The sequence below is a fragment of the Sapajus apella genome, unplaced genomic scaffold, assembly GCF_009761245.1.
Source record: "Sapajus apella isolate SASKATOON/1434 unplaced genomic scaffold, GSC_monkey_1.0 scaffold54, whole genome shotgun sequence".
Classification (NCBI taxonomy): Eukaryota; Metazoa; Chordata; class Mammalia; order Primates; family Cebidae; genus Sapajus; species Sapajus apella.
The window spans coordinates 13,607,632-13,625,111 of NW_022436994.1; the positions used below are offsets into that span (position 1 = coordinate 13,607,632).

General features: G+C 37.1%; 1 protein-coding gene across 1 annotated transcript in view; it reads right to left on the reverse strand.

Annotated features, from left to right (window-relative positions):
- SUGCT (succinyl-CoA:glutarate-CoA transferase) overlaps window positions 1-17,480 on the reverse strand; it is a 692,109-nt gene that overhangs the window by 257,683 nt on the left and 416,946 nt on the right. The gene's annotated exons all lie outside the window — the stretch shown is intronic.

Here is a 17,480-nt window from a genome sequence, read left to right on the forward strand (position 1 = left end):
TTTTTTTTTTTTTTTTTGAGAAACTAATAGGGGAGGCAGATGATATCTGAAGGGCTCAAAGATTAGCTGGAAAAATAAAAAATAGTACCTATATCTGTCAGGATAGGCTGAATTATGTTACACGAACAGCAACCCCAAATCTCAGTGGCTTGAAACAACAAAGGTTCATTTCTCTTCCATGCTATATTTCAACTGTGGGTCAATAGTGGACTCTGTTCCTTTTAATCATTCAGGAACCCAGGCTGACAAAGAAGTCACTGTATCAAGCATTTACCAGTCCACCATGCCAAAGAGAATAAGAGCTCTTCAGGGTCTCAAGCAGGATACAGAATGCTCTGGCCTGGAAATGACATACAACCCTCTGTTTGTGGCACCATGGCCAGATCTAGTCGCATCATCCCACCCCACTATAAGAAAGCCAGAAAGTGCAATCCTGCCACAGTGCCAAAAGTCAGAAAGCTGGAAATATTTGGTAAACAGCACTGATGACTACCACATGACCTTATTTGTACCTCAAGCTTGTAAAGTACATCGCACTTGCTACAATAAATTGAATTATATTTTACTGAAACAGGTTTTCCTGTTAATTTAGTTTAAATGAATCAAATGCACATTGTTCATAGATGTGAGTCTCCATAGCCAATCTGAATGATTCTAGGAAAAATAAAACTTATCTGAACCTGAAGTTGTACAACAATTGCACACTTATATCTCCAAGATGTTTTGCTAAGGAAGCCAGGCCAGAACAATTCTTCATTTGATAACTAATTTGGGGAAAATTAACCTACCTTTTAACAATCTGATTTTTATATATTAAGGATTATCTTTTGGAAAAACAGAATCCGATAGAAAACAAAGATTCATTAGAATAACAAAAAGATATAAGATCTAGTTCCTATCTTCTTATCTACTTGCTGCATAACTTTGAAGCCCTGTGCTTCAATATTTCCATCCAGAAATCAACAACATTATTTCATTCAATTATCAAATAGTCATTTTACATCCACTGGATGCAACCACTAGGTTGCATTGGTAAATAAAATGATTAAGGTGGAAAATACATGATTCTTGATCTCACAGATCTTCTAATCTGTTTGCTACTAATTACAGAAATCACTTGATTCTAAATAATAGAATGTGTTAATACAGGAATAAATCTGTATAATATAAAAATTACCAAGACTTTCACTAATCTGTTCAATGCACCAGTATAACAGCCTTTAAATCAAGTAACAGGGAAGACAAGTGACAGGAAAGGCAATGAAGACAAGAGGCAAATGTAAACTTTAACACCTCATATATTATCTAAAAGAAGATCTCCATCCATTTGCATCTATCCGACCCCTAGCGTTCAATAAAACACATGTCCAAGTTTGCAAAGATATATAAAGCCAAACCTGCCAAATAGTCTGTGGCCCATTCATGGAGGGGAAGAGTCATGTTTTCTTGGGTAGCTGATAGGGCCTTAAGTTCTCCTTTGACTTTCTAGGCATTCAACTTGAAATAATTTGTGCATGTTTAAAGAGTCCCATTTTATAAATGAAAATTTACATTGCAGCAATGTTACCAAACTGATCTCTATATATTCAGAAAAGTGGTGGTAGGATTTTTTCTGTGACTGTCTGGTCCTTTTAATATCAGTAGTACCAATATGGTTTCCAAGGACATGATGTACTCCCAGTGCCTATTGTAATTTTACTTTTTAGCTATTTTTATTGGAATGAATGAATAAACTATTAAAATACAAAGGATTCTTTTATAACTACAAAGGAAATGTGCAAAAAGCAATGAAAAGGATAAGAAATGATTTCTAAATTGAACAGTTTGTTTTATTATTAACAATAACAATAAAGTAAGTCACACAGTTCATAAGTCCTCCCAGATGAGACATCTGTGGGAGTCTAGTTTGAAAAGAAACTTAGCTTATAAACATGTCAGCCATGTCCCAAATAAAATAAGGATTTCGCACTACATGGAAATGTAACTATTTGTTCTTCAACATGTCCAAGATTCAGTGTTATTTTAAGATGCTTTTCCTTCCAATTAAATAGGACATGTTTTCCATCAGCTGCAGAGGGAAAAGGTACCAGTAACTTTGATGAATACAAGTTGCTTAAGCTACCAAACTTAAGATCATAGGCTATCAACCACTGATATAATATCTAAATCCAACCCAGCTCACGGTGAAGAGTCCATGTTAGTTTGAACCTTTATTAGCAAAGATCATCTCCATATTCTGGTTACTACATTTGACCTCTAATGAGTTGGGACAGCTAAATGATTTTTAAGACAGGAGTGGTGTCACTCGTTATAGCTGTGACTAGTTTCTAAAAATGTACTGTACTCTTTTTTGTTACATAAAAAAGAAAAGAAAAAAGAGAGAAGAGAGGTATATTTAGGAGCCATTGAGATAAATAAAATAAAGGGAGTTGGTGAAAGCTTCTCTTTTTCCATGCCCCTGTTCCCAAAGCAATGTGAGGACCTGTCCTCTGCCTCTAAGGTGATGTCAGTTTTGTCAATGACAATGTGTCAATTAAATGCTTCCAACTTTGTAGGCAATGCTTTTCAATGTTCACTGACTCTACTCAACTCTCTTCTCTGCTCATGACAATAATGAATCATAATATATTACAACAGAAATTAAAGAATCACAATACATTTTCTGAAGGCTCCACAAATGGAAAGGAGGGAATGGAAAGAATGTGGCCTTCAGCACCATACAAATCCATCACTTAGTAGCATTATGACCTCAGTCAAATTACTTCACTTTTGCTGGGGAAATGGGGAGCATTTTTATCAACTATAATATGGAGGGCAATAGTTTTTCACAGAGTTGTAGCAGATAGTATAAATATATTTTGAAGCACCTAGCACATTGCAAGCCTTAAATCTTTTCATTTCTTACAATATTAAACATACAGAGAACTATTTTTTTCTGATGTCTTAAGCAACTTCATTTTTCATATTCAGGTCAATGGCTATTCTAAAGTGAGAACGATTCAATGATGACAGAAAAAAGGAGATTTTGTCAATAAAGTACTCCTAAACTTTTTTTTTTTTTTTTTTTTTTTTTGAGATGGAGTCTCAACCTGTCACCCAGGCTGGAATGCATTGGCGTGATCTCAGCTCACTGCAACCTCTGCCTCCAGGGTACAAGCGATTCTTCTGCCTCAGCCTCCAGAGTAGCTGAGATTACAGGCATGTGCCACCACACCTGGCTAATTTTGCATTTTTGGTAGAGACAGGGTTTCTCCATGTTGGTCAGGCTGGTCTTGAATTCCTGACTTCAGGTCATCTGCCCGCCTCGGCCTCCCAAAGTGCTGGGATTACAGGTGTGAGCCACCACTCTCAGCCACTCCTAAACTATTAAAGAAATGATTCTTTGATGATCTAATCTTCATTCTAAACTTACCAGAGTGGACTGAAGGGCTGTTAAGGTGAGCAGGGAAGCCAAGCAGATACGGATTTGAGTTTCTCTCTCTAACCAAAGCAGCTGCACTGTGTTCTGTTTTTAGATTGACCATGGATAAATGTAGGATTTGGGAAATTCACCAATGATGGCCTACTTTTTGATTGTCATGTTGATGACACAAAAGACTTGACTAAAATCCTGTGAAGAAAGGAGGGGTCTACCCAGCTGTTCTCACTGTGAATAATCCTGGAAGAGGTTCATAGTAAGGAAGGTAAATCTGGGGCCATGGTTTGACTCAGACTCCCAACTTTAGAGAGAAAACTGAGGCATGGGGAGGTTAACTAACTTGTCCAAGTGAGCTAATTAAATCATTTGAGAATGAGTTGAAATGGGCAAATTCCCAGCAATTTTGCAAGTGGAGGTTCCTGTCATAATAATTCGGTATGAAAAGGAAGGGTAATCATATTTCATAATTATGGTAGAGGTGACTTGGTAGAACAGATAATATATTGAGAGTTACATAACATTTTATCTGGAAAATCATAGTAAGTTTTGTTGTCGTTGTTGTTGAGACAGTCTCACTTAGTCTACCACTCAGGCTGGAGTGTAGTGGCATGATCACAGCTCACTGCAACCTCTGCCTCCCATGCTCAAGCAATTCTCCTGCCTCAGCCTCCTAAGTAGCTGGGATTACAGGAGTATGCCACCACACCTGGCTAATTTTTGTATTTTAGTAAAGACAGGTTTCGCCATGTTGGCGAGGCTATTCTCAAAAATCTGACCTCAAGTGATCCACCTGCCTCAGCCTCCCCAAGTGCTGGGATTACACGTGTGAGCCACCATGCCTGGCCCATACTGAGATATTTAACCCAAAAATCTTTGTTGACACTGTTTATTGAGTTTTATTAGAGAGCTCTCAAACTTTCTTGTTCATGAAACACTCAGGCCACTCTTGAAGGCAACAACTGTGCATTGTCCTTTGCCAATGCCCATTTTCTAATTGCCAACAAAATCCACCTACCGCCCCTAAAATCGCCAACCAAGGATAATACGGTCTGACCATGTCTACCTCTCTGGTAGGTTGCTGGGCATGTGGGAAGGTGTAGGTTTGGGGAGGCAAGGGAGAGAAATTGTTAAAACAGGAGAAAAGGGAGAGGGGTTCCTGCTAGAATCTCATGGGCTCTAGGCCAAGGACAGAGCTGGTTGTTCAGCTCCTCCCCTGCTCTGGATTCCAAGGCCAAGTCAGCCTCTGTGACTCTGAACTCTTATGTTCTGCTGGCCTCCATCCTTCATAATCATTCACTTCTTCCCCTTTCTGTCCTACCAGCTGCGCAGAATCTGACCCAAAGCTATGCTTTTCCCCTAGGCCCTCATCTGGTTCGATCACCTGACACTTATTTGTACCCTTAATTCTAAGCAGGACATTTCATTTAGCTCTTTAGAGAGGTTTTTGATACAAAGTGTCAAAATGTAAAAATCACTATTTATCACTGATAAATGTGTGCAACTGATATCCCTGACCTCCAGAAACAATACCTAAGACCTAGAAATGAGAAACAGCAATTGGATAAAGATCTCTCTTTATCTCCTTGATCATAGGGAAACAAAACAAAACACAGAATTGCTACTACCTTTTTTTTTGTTTGTTTTGGTACACATCAGAATATCTCAGTCAAAACCATATTCAAAATGTTGCCTGGCTCAGGGTAAGTACCTCCTCAGCAGAACCCAAATACAGAATCTAAAAACAAATCGGAAAGCCCCTGGCACTACTTTCCTTCTAAGTTTACTACACATTTTCCAAATATCACACAGTTCCTCCATTCCATATGCATGTCCTTAGATTAGCAATCTTGCAATTTATAGTATACGAAGTTTCCAACCTTCTTTATTCACCTTCATCATTCCTCTAGCCCTCCCCTGCATACTCTCTGCCCACAATTCCTCTGCTTAGGGTGTGCAGACCCAGACAGTCAACCGGAGAGGATGGACGTCTCTTCCAGACAACCAACCAATGCTCTTAGGATGCCTCATCTGTGGTCTGAAAACCCAGGACAGCAGTCACCATTATGTTATTTGAATCTCTGCCACAAAGTAAGAGAGACAATGGGACCTGATCCCTATCCTATGGGCCCTCCATTAACAATGGCTAAACTGGACAGCCCATAATTATGGTGATTAGCAATTCACAAGGGTGAAAGTGATCTTAAAGAAAATCTAAACCAACATTTCAACACATATTTAAACCTGTTGTTTAATATGACGAAAGATTTGTCTTCTAATGTAAATTTGACACTTCCTACAGTAAAAAAAATTTTGTCTTTTGAAAAGTTTTTCTATATTTTATGCAGACAAATATAGGCATACCTTGGAGATATTACAAGTTTGGCTCAGACCACTGAAAAAAAGGCAAATATAGGAGAGAGATCCAAGATGGCTGATTACTAGCAGCTCAGGATTATAGCTCCCAGTGAAAGCACAGAGAACAAGAGGACGCCACAATTTCAGACAAATTTTTGTTGCTCACCAACCAGGAGATTCCCAGCGGAGGAGCCCCATGGGTCACCAGCGCGACTCCTGTGGCCGGCGTGGTGGTTTTGCTGGTGCCCCTGCGCGGCGGTTCTTGGTACAGAGTAAATGGGACTGGGTCCCCTTTTGGTCGACATTCGGAGCTCTGGGAAGGCAGAGTTGTCTATTCAGCTGATTGAAAAAGGGACTCAAGAAGGAAGCCAGACCGGAGATTCCTGGGCAGAAAAGCACCACAAATCTTAACACCGCTGTTTTGGATGGCGCAGTGGGTTGCTCAGATTCCAGGCTGGGAATCGACAAGTTGAATGTGCACTCAGAGACCTAATTTGAAAGTCGGTAATTACAAAGACAACAGGTGGATAAATTTACAATGATGGGAAGAAACCAGCATAAAAAGGCTGAGCATACCCAAAATCAGAATGCCTCTCCCTCTGCAGGGGATCACGGTTCCTCATCAACAAGGGAACAAGGCCTGATGGAGAACGAGTGTGGTCCATTAACAAATTTAGGCTTCAGAAAGTGGATAATAAGAAACTTCTGTGAGTTAAAAGAACATGTTCTAGCCCAATGTAAAGAAACTGAGGGCCTTGAAAAAAGGTTTGACAAAATCCTCACGAGAATAGGCAATCTAGAGAGGAATATAAGTGAATTAATGGAACTGAAGAATACAAAATGAGAATTCCGTGAAGTATGCACAGGTTTTAATAGTCAAATTGATCAAGCAGAGGAAAGGTTATCAGAGGTCGAAGACCAACTTAATGAAATGAAACGAGAAGGCAGGATTAGAGAAGAAAGAGTAAAAAGGAATGAGCAAAGTCTCCAAGAATATGGGACTATGTGAAAAGACCTAATTTACGTTTGATAGGTGCACCTGAATGTCATGAAGAGAATGAATCCAAGCTGGAAAATATTCTTCAGGATATTATTCAGGAAAACTTTCCTAACCTAGTAAGGCAGGAAAATACCCAACTTCAGGTAATACAGAGGACACCACAAAGATATTCCTCAAGTAGAGCAACCCCAAGACACATAATCGTTAGATTCACCAGGGTTGAAATAAAGGAGAAAATTCTAAGGGCGGCTAGAGAGAAAGGTCAGGTTACCCATAAAGGGAAGCCCATCAGACTCACAGCAGATTGCTCAGCAGAAACCCTACAAACTAGAAGAGAGTGGGGTCAATATTCAATATCCTCAAAGAAAAGAATTTTCAATGCAGAATCTCATATCCAGCCAAACTAAGCATCATAAATGAAGGAAAAATAAAATTTTTCACAAACAAGCAAGCACGCAGAGATTTCATCACCACCAGGTCTGCTTTACAAAAGCTTCTGAAAGAAGCACTATACACAGAAAGGAACAACCAATATCAGTCATCCCAAAAACTTACCAAAAGGTAAAGAGTATCTCCATAATGAAGAATCTATATCAACTAATGGGCAAAATAGCCAGCTAGCATTAAACGACTATATTAAACTCACAAATGTCAATATTAATCCTAAATTTAAATGGATTAAATGCCCCAATCAAAGACACAGACAGGCAAATTGAAGAAAAAGTCAAAACCTATCGGTTCGCTGTATCCAGATCCATCTCACAAGCAAGGGCACACAAAGACTCAAAACAAAGGGTTGGTGGAAGACTTACCAATCAAATGGAGAGCAAAAAAAAAGAAAAAAGAAAAGAAAACAGGAGTTGCAACTTTCGTCTCTGACAAAATAGACTTTGATAGTAACAAAGACTAAAAGAAACAAAGAAGGACATTACATAATGGTAAAAGGATCAATGCAACAACAGGAGTCAATGATCATAGATATATATGCAGCCAATATAGGAGCACCCAGATACATAAGACAAGTTCTTAATGACTTATAAAGAGACTTGGACTCCCGCACAATAATAGCAGGAGGCTTTGACACCACATTGTTAATATCCAACGGATCAACGAGATAGAAAATTAACAGGGACATCTATGATTTGAACTCAGACTGGAACAAGTAAACTCTGAATATTTATGGAATTCTTCACCCCAGGTCCACAGAACATACATTTTTCTCAGTATCATATTACACCTATTTTGAAAGTGACCACATAATTGGAAGTAAATCACTCTTTAGCATTTGCATAGCATTTCACAGACTTAAATGAAGTATTGGTTGGCTGTTTGTTATTTTCTTCCCTTATTCCTTCCTTTCTCTGCTGTTAAGCACAATTATCGGCATAAAAGAGGTTTTTAATACCTATTTTTAGATTGCATTCCAGCCTGGGCAATAGAGCAAGACTCCTGTTCTCTCTCCCGCTTTCTCTTTCACTTTCTTTCAAAAAAATAGAAAAACAGCAAATGTCACAATAAAGCAAGTACTGTAAAAGTGAATATCAAAACAAAACAAGTTACATGAATTTTGTGGTTTCCAGTGCATACAAGTTATTTTTATACTATACTGAAAGTTATTAAGTGTGCAATCACATTATGTCTAAAAAATACATCTTAATTTAAAAATATTCGATTGCTAAAAAATGCTAAGAATCATCTGTTCCTTCTGCACATCATAACCTTTTTACTGGTGGAGGGTCTTGCCTTGATGTTGATGGCTGCTGATTAATCAAAGTGGTGGTTGCTAAAGATTGGCGTGGCTGTGACAATTTCCTCAAATAAGAGAACAATGAAGCTTACTGCATCGATTGGCTGACTCTTCCTTTCACAAAAGATTTCTCTGTGGCATGCGACACTATTTGATAGCATTTTACCCACAGTAGAATTTTCCAAATTGGAGTAAATTCCCTCAAATTTTTGCCACTGCTCTATTAACTAAATTTGTGAAATATTTTAAATCCTTTGTTGTAGATTCAACAATGTTCACATGATCTTCACCAGGAGTAGATTCCATCTCAATAAATGCTTTCTTTGCTTATTCATAAGAAGCAACTTCTCATCCATTCATGTTTAATCATAAGATTGCATAAATTCAGTGACATCTTCAGCTTCCGCTTTCAATTTTAATCCTCTGCTATTTCTACCATATCTGCAGTTACTTCTTCTACTCAGGTCTTGAGTCCCTCAAAGTCAACTGTGAATGCTGGAATCAAATTATTCCAACCTCTTATTAATGTTGGTATTTTGATCTCCTCCTATGAATCACGAATGTCCTTAATGGCATGTAGAATGGTGAATCCTTTCCAGAAGGTTTTTACTTTCTTTTGTCCAGATCCATCAGAGTAGATTTGGCATAATTCCAAAAGGCCCTAAGATTTTTCAGAATGGTCAAGGAGCACTGGCTCCACCTTAAAGTAATTAGCTGCATTAGCCCCTGACAGGGAGTCAGCCCTTTCTTTGAGTTTGAAGCAAGAAACTGACTTCTCTCTAGCCTTGACAGTTCAGATGACATCTTCTTCCAAAAAAAGGCTACTTTGAATACATTAATAATCTATTGTTTAGTGTAGCTACCTTCATCAATTATCTTAGCTAGATACTCTGGATAACTTTCTGTAGCTTCTACATCAGCACTTGCTGCTTTACATTGTACCTTTATGTTATGAAGATGGCTTCTTTTCTTTATTTCCTTCCTTTACATTCACAATTTGGCTCTTAGGCATAAGAGGCCTAGGTTTTGGCCCATCCTGGCTTTCCACATGCTTTTTTCACTAAGCTCAATCATTTCTAGCTTTTGATTTAAAGTGAAAGACGTGTGGCTCTTCCTTTCACTTGAACACTTCAAGGCCAATGTAGGGTTATTAATTAACCTAATATTAATATTATTTTCTCTCAGGAAATAGGAAGGTCTAACAAGACGGAGAGAGACAGGGAACAGCTGATCACTAGAGCAGTCAGAACACACACATTTATTAAGTTCAGTGTCTTCTAGGAGCATGGTTTATGGCGCCTCAGAACAATTACTAGAGTAACTTCAAAAATCACTAAATACAAATCACCATAACAGATATATTAATGACGAAAAAGGTTGAAATATTGGGAGAATTACCAAAATGTGACACAGAGACACAGAGTGAGTATATGTTTAAAAATTGGCACCAATAGATTTGCTCGACACAGGGCTGCCACAAAACTTCAAAGTGTAAAAAAAAAGCAATATATGCACATTGTAATTAAGTGAAGTTCAATAAAATGAGGTATGCCTTCTAGTTAGAAATGAACAAAGGACAAAAGAATATATCCAAAATGCCTGAAATGCATTAGAGGACCTAAAATACATGTAGCATTAACAAATTTACCATTTTGTTATTTGGTTTAAGTTTTCACTAACTTAAGAAATATATTAATGAAGATATTAACATTACCATAACAAAATTGAGAGTTAGTAAATTATCTGGCCTTACTTATATCTACTTTTGCTCTCCCTATATATCTGTTATGGCCTGAATTTGTTCCCCAAAATTAATGTGCTTGAAATTTAATTGAATCACCAATGCCACAGCATTGGGAGGTGGGGCCTAATGGGATATGTTTACATACTGGGGGCTCTGCCCTCACTATATAAAGGGCTTCTGGAATGTATTTGCTCTCTTCTGGTCCTTTACCATGTGAAGACATGGCATTCCTGCCCTCTAGAATGGCAGGGTGCATCCTCGAAGGCTGATCAAGGCAGCATCTTGGAAGTGGAGAAACTGGCCCTAAGCTTCAGGTGACTTAATCTTTGATTTCTCAGCCTCCAGACTGTGAGAGAATCAATTTCTGTTCTTTGCAAATTACTCAGTCTCATGTATTGTTATAGTAGCACAAAATACATTAAGATAATGTTTTAAAGTGACATTACAAGAAGAAAAATAAAGGAGGTACATAAGAAAAGATTGTCTTGGCTCACAGTCTTAAGGATAGATGGACACACACACACACACACACACACACACACACACACACATACATATTTAAACAATGCTACAAGATTACTAAACAGAGTGACAGGTTGCTATGACACCAATTACTGGTTTTGTATCAGTTCAGAAAAAGAAACTTTTATTTAGATTATTTTAATTAGATCATACTCCAAAAATATGCTACATGTAGATGTATGTTTCATTATATATTTATTTGTACAAATACAGAATTATTTCCTAGCAAGCAAAAATATCAGATATGACTTTTCTCTGCAAATATATGCATGAATATTACTCAAGATTCTAAGGAAAATGGCAAGTAAATGGTAGAAAGATAAAAACAAGGAAGAAAATAATAACATTTGTTCAGGCTTTATAGCCTTCAAACTGTTTTCACATTCATTACCTCAAATTTCACATTAGTACATGAAATTCATTCAAAGAATAACATATCCTATAATTTACACGTTCCCTAGTGAGACTATTTTAAGATTAACCAGGATTATTACAGTATTATTATATATGATGGTATTAAAGCTTGAACCTAGAGAAATGCTTAAAGCGAAGAATCAAATGAAATACTTAAATCATAATCATTAATTAAAGTATTTATAGTTCTCTACTAAGATTGATCACTCTTTAAACCTAAAACTCTAATCATTAAAAATGTGATCATGGGAAAGTTAGAATTCTATATGTCACCTCTTCAATTATAAAACAGGAATAATCCCTTACCTGCTGTGGACAATGGACTGGGAGGGTGAAGATGTTGAGGTCCTCTCTGCCTAAAAATTATATTAGTATCTATAGTTTTATGAATACGCAACAAAACTAGTGATGAGAAAGTGATGTAAGACCTTCAGTAAGTTTATTTCGCATAAGAATTTTCTTAAAAATATAAAAGCAGGGCCAGGGGCGGTGGCTCATGCCTGTAATCTCAGCAATTTGGGAGGCCAAGGTGGGTGGATTACTTGAGTTAGAATACAAAAATTAGCCAGGCATGGTGATGCATGCCTGTAATCCCAGCTACTTGGGAGGCTGAGGCAGGACAATCACTTGAACGTGGGAGGAGGAGGTTGCACTGAGCTGAGATCATACCACTGCACTCTAGTCTGGGTGGCAGTGCAAGACTCCATCTCAAAAAAAAAAAAAAAAAGGAAAAAGAAATAAATATAAAAGGAGGATATAAATATATCTGTCTTTAAAAGATATCCATTATACTATTGTCTCATATAATTAGTTTATATAAGTGAAATATGAGTGAAAATGAAAATGTCATTATGTATTGAAAAATTTTAAAGCAAGCTTTAAAAGAATTGATGATTTCATATGGTAGCTATTTTCATTTAAAAACAATGAAAGGAAAATGGGATAAGTTATATGACATCTTACCAATCATGTTTAATTAAAATGTCTCTTCCTCTTTCACCTCCAACTGCTTTGCCATGCCAATGACAAATAAACATTAAATTGAATAAACATTTAATGCGTCAACTCATGTTAAATGCAAATTTAACTGCTTTATGTACACACACATTTTATGAGTTTTTAATTTCTACATCATTTTTCTATTATATGTGTTATGTATATTTATATATACCATAAATATGAAGACATGTTTAGACACAAAAATTTTAGAATTATTTATTTTTCAAAATACGCTGGTTACAATAACTAACCATATTGAGAAAATAAACTTGGATCTACTTGTAAGCCTGTCTTTGTTTATTATTCAACTTTATGGATGTGCAATTTATATACAGTAAAATTCACCCCTTTTTGTTCACAGTTCTGTGCGTTTTGACAAACGTATAGTCATGTAACCGCTACTACCATCAAGGTATACACTATTTCCATCATTTTCCCCCCAAAAATCTGTTGTGTCTCTTTACAGTTAATCTCTGCCTTTCACTGCCAGCTCCTGGCAACTACTGAGCCTGTTTCTGTCTCTATGATTCTGCCTTTTCTAGAATGTCATACAAATGGAATATATAGTATATAGCCCTTCAACTTTGGTTTCTTTCACTTAGCATAATGGATTTGTGATTCATCCATGTTGTTACATATATCTGTAGTTCTGTTACTTTTCATATTCCTAAGTGGTATTCCATTGATTGGATATATTCCATTATTTGTTTACTCATTTACTAGCTGAAATGCTATTTCCTACTTGTAAGCCTTTCTTAGCATGGCAGATCATAAGGCAGCATAGTATTGTGGTTAAGAGCTTAGATTTTTGAGCTAGGCAGATATGAGTTCAAATCTCCCATCCAATATCAACTTGTACCTTTGAGCAAATTACTTATATTCTCGGAACTATAGTATTTTTATGAAGATTAAATTAGTATGTGGCCTGTAAATGGATAAGTGTCTGCTGTTATTATTATCACTGTCCCTAGTGCTCAAACTCTGCTCTACCTGCAGTCTTGAAACTAATCCCAAACTTAACACTGTCAATCACCTTAGAGCGTTTACTATATTCCTTACTTAAAATATCTCACCCTGGCCAGGCGCAGTGGCTTATGCCTGTAATCCCAGCACTTTGGGAGGTCGAAGTGGGTGAATCATGAGGTCAGGAGTTCCAGACTAGCCTGGCTAAGATAGTGAAGACCCATCCCTACAAAGAAAAAAAAAAAATAGCCTGGTGTGGTGGCGGGCACCTGTAATCCCAGCTACTTGGGAGGCTGAGGCAAGAGAATTGCTTGAACCCAGGAAGTGGAAGATGCAGTGAGATCCTGCCATTGCACTCTAGCCTGGGTGACAGAGCAAGACTCTGTCTCAAAAAACAGACAAACAAACACGAAAACACCACCCCTTTTCTCTGCTTCCCTTCTGCGAGATCCAAGTTCCTCTTTCTCCTGGAGGACTTCTCTGACTCACAGTTCACATTTAGATTGCCATTCTGCACATTCTTATAGCATGCATCATCCAATCTGGTAGCCACTACTCACATGTGGCTTTATGCATTTAAATTAATTATAGTTAAATAAAACTTAAATCCAGTTCCTCAGTCACAGGAGCCACATTTCAAGTGTTTAGCAGCAAAATGGCTAGTGGCTGCCATGTTGGGCAATGAGGATACAGAATATTTTAATCATCATAGCAATTTCCATTTTAAGCTCTAAGTTAAAAATACTACCTAACACTTAAAACTATATAATTTCATTTAGAGATGGAAAAACTAATAATCAGCAGACATGGACTGAGTTCCTATTCTGTGTAACACATTCTATCTTAAGCAATGATATAGAATGTTTTAGGGGATCTTAAACCACCTGGAAAATTATATAAAAGGAATTTAAAAGAAGAAATGATTATCAAGGTCTGGCAGGTAAAAAAAAAAAGAAATGAGTCATTAAAATTTAGAAGCTGGCCAGGCACAGGGGCTCACATCTGTAAACCTAGCACGTTGATAGGCCAAGACATATGGATTGCTTGAGCCCAGGGCTTCAAAACCAACATGGGCAACATGACATAACCTTCATCTCTACAAAAAACACAAAAATTAGCCAGGCGTGGTGGTGCACACCTGTAATTCCAGGTACTTGAGAGGCTGAAGTGAGATGACCAGAGCCTGGGAAGTCCAGGCCACAGTGAGACATAATCTCACCAATGCACTCCAGCCTGGGTGCCAGAGTGAGACCCTGTCTCAAAAAACAAAACAAAACAAAATTTAGGGGCCTATGTGGTGGCTCATGCCTGAAATCCCAACACTTTGGGAGGCCAAGTGGTGTAAGATGGGTTAAGCCTATGAGTTGGACAACAGCCTGGGAAACATATCAAGATCTTGCCTCTACAAAAAATAAAATAATTGGCAGGGAGGCTGAAGCAGGAGGATCTACTTTGTCAAAATATCTACAGAATCAGAAAACAATGTTCTTCCTAGATTTGTCTCAAGCTAAAGGTGTCTCAAGCTAAAGGTGTTTCAAGAAAAATGTAAGCTTTTAACATCCAAACTTTGAATGAGAAAATAATTGTGCTTTCAGAGAAGAAAGCAAAACAAAGACAACAACAACAAAACTTGACTTCTGGAAGACTCATTTCAGAATATACCTTAAAAAGCCATTATATGTCTCATAAATCAATCCACATACTATATCACCCACCCCTCTGGCAGAAAGTCATGACTCACTGTCTGAGACCACAATGCTTATAAATCCTCAAATATTTAAGGATAACTTCATTTGATTCAAGTCAGCAATGGAAAGAGAGCTCATTAAGAATTCCCCATTTTCCCCACTACAGTCCCTTACCATGAGAAGCCACCTATAACCACCAGAGCTGATGGGATCATTTCAATCTCATCTTCTCAAGAAGGATTCTGAGAACCACTGGAGGGTGAGTTTAAAGGTAAATCATCAAAGTCAGTTTAAATGTTTGGAAAGATTAAGGCATGGTTTAAGATTAAGATCCTGGTTTTCTACTTTTCTATTTACATAAGAATGTCAGGAGAACTTCCTGAGAGGAAGCAGAATGTTACAATACCCTGGGAAGTCAGAGTCATTAATATTACTCCCAAGGCAGCTATAATGGCAGGAGAAAAGTTTTCAGTGTAAATAGTTTGCCACAGTGGAGCCTCACATTACTATATATACAACGTGGGATTTAGACCAATACCCATATGCCAATGCCAGCTCTATCACCGTCTAGCTGTTGACCCTCATTTAATTTCTTAATTTCTCCTGTCATCAGTTTATTCATCTGTAAACTGGGGTAATATAGTCCTTAATTAATTTGATGGAGTGTTGTGATGGTCAAATGAGATAATGGCTGGGAAAACACTTTGCAATCTGTAGATCACTATGCACATGGGAACTATTATCTGGTCTTTTCCCCTAAAACACTGCTCCTTGGAGTTCACTTAGCTTGGGATTTTCCAACTTCACTTCTCAAAGAACATTTTTGGAGCTACTCAAATGAAGACTTAGACAAAATATGAGTATCTGTTTTCTGCTTTTTTTCTGATCCAAGGAACTTGCTTCCTTTCACAGATTTAGCTCTTTATGTCATTAACTAAATTTAAATCATGCCTAAAGACTTACTTGTTTGGCAGCACAGTTTCATATCCTGTTTGGTTTAATTTTTTAAATTCTTTTGTAAAGCACTCCAAGATGTTTGCATGAAGATCACTCAACAAATGGAAGCCTCTCTCAAATAATACACACACAAGGACACACCCACATCAATGAGAAGAAACATAATACAGACTTTTGTTAACTTGGTAAAACAAGTACACAAAAAACAATTCCTAAAATTACATTCGATGCCACAACATATGACCTTTTCTTGACTGAAAGAGCCTTAACCCCATGAAAACTGACTTGGAAAACTAATGTAATCTGGTAGAATTCAAGTCCATCAACTTATATAGAGAGATGTAAGTGTATGCTTCAACATAGACACAATATTTTCCATGAAGCAGGCATCCTGGCAAGAAAAAATTCCCTAGTGTTTCAGCATGTATCGAGAGACTAACCATCAGATCCTGAACTGGGTTACATAAGCACAATACCCTTATTGTTAGCAGCTGTGTATTGGTCAGCATTGCACAACTGACCAGGTGCATGGCAGGCTAGAGTTTTGTCTTTATCCAAAGACTCAGGGTAGATGGGCTCATGACTTTATGATGGCAATACATCCATTTCAAGCCATCAAGATTATTATAATCTGTAAGATGCTTTGCTAATTTTTACATATCAGTAAAAATTAAGCCGTGCAGTAGATACCAAAAGAGCCATTAGTTTAATGTGGAAACATTCTCTTCAATCCTGAATGTTTAAGAATTCATTTTAAACGTAATTGTTTGAATGTGAAGGTAAAATCATTGACTCAATGACTCTAAATATCATCAGACAATTCCAGGGAAGATATATTTGGACTATCGATGGCAAGGATATGTGATTTTTCAAAGATCACTTTACGATAAAGGTATAATAATAAAAAGTATTTATTAGAAAAGCCAAGGAAAGATCAATACATATAGGAAAGAAGAGCTCCTAAAAATTTTTTTAAAATGAAAAATCTATCTCCATCTATACTTAAGAAAAATAATTTCATTCACTTGAAATTAACAATGAAGTTTCTGACTTTTATATTGCCTTATGACAGAAATTCAAAGGTTGTTTTCTGGCCTTTGCTCTTTACTTGAGTTTAAATACTTTCAAGTATATTTTCCTATATAGATGTAGCACCCTATTCAATTAATTTGTTGTTTTCCAAAGCTTCCAATGTCAGCTAGTTGTTATTTAAGGATACTATGTTGTAAAGTAAATTATTGAGCTGCTAGTTTTTGTATTCCGTATTTTCACAGTGAGTCAGTTCGTTTCTTATTACTTTGATTTAGTTTTTAAGGAATGTTTACTTACATATAAATACAGCTGATCCAAGGTTCCTTCTGAAAATAACCAACAATATCTAGGATATACTAACAATATCAGCATTATTATTATAGAAAATGCCCTGTATTGACATTATTAAACCACTTTTCTAACCTTTTTGGATACAGAGCTAACATACACTGAGTATGTGCTCTGTGACAGCCATGGAGATAAGACCCACCCAATAAGGGAGCTACAATGAGTTTCTTCAATGTATAGATGAGGAAGCTGAAGCAAAGTGGTTAGAGAAAGCTGTAGTTATCGACTCCAGAGCACTTGCTCTGCAACCAGCAACCTAATGCTGATGGTGTCTGATGGTGTCTGCAGCAGCA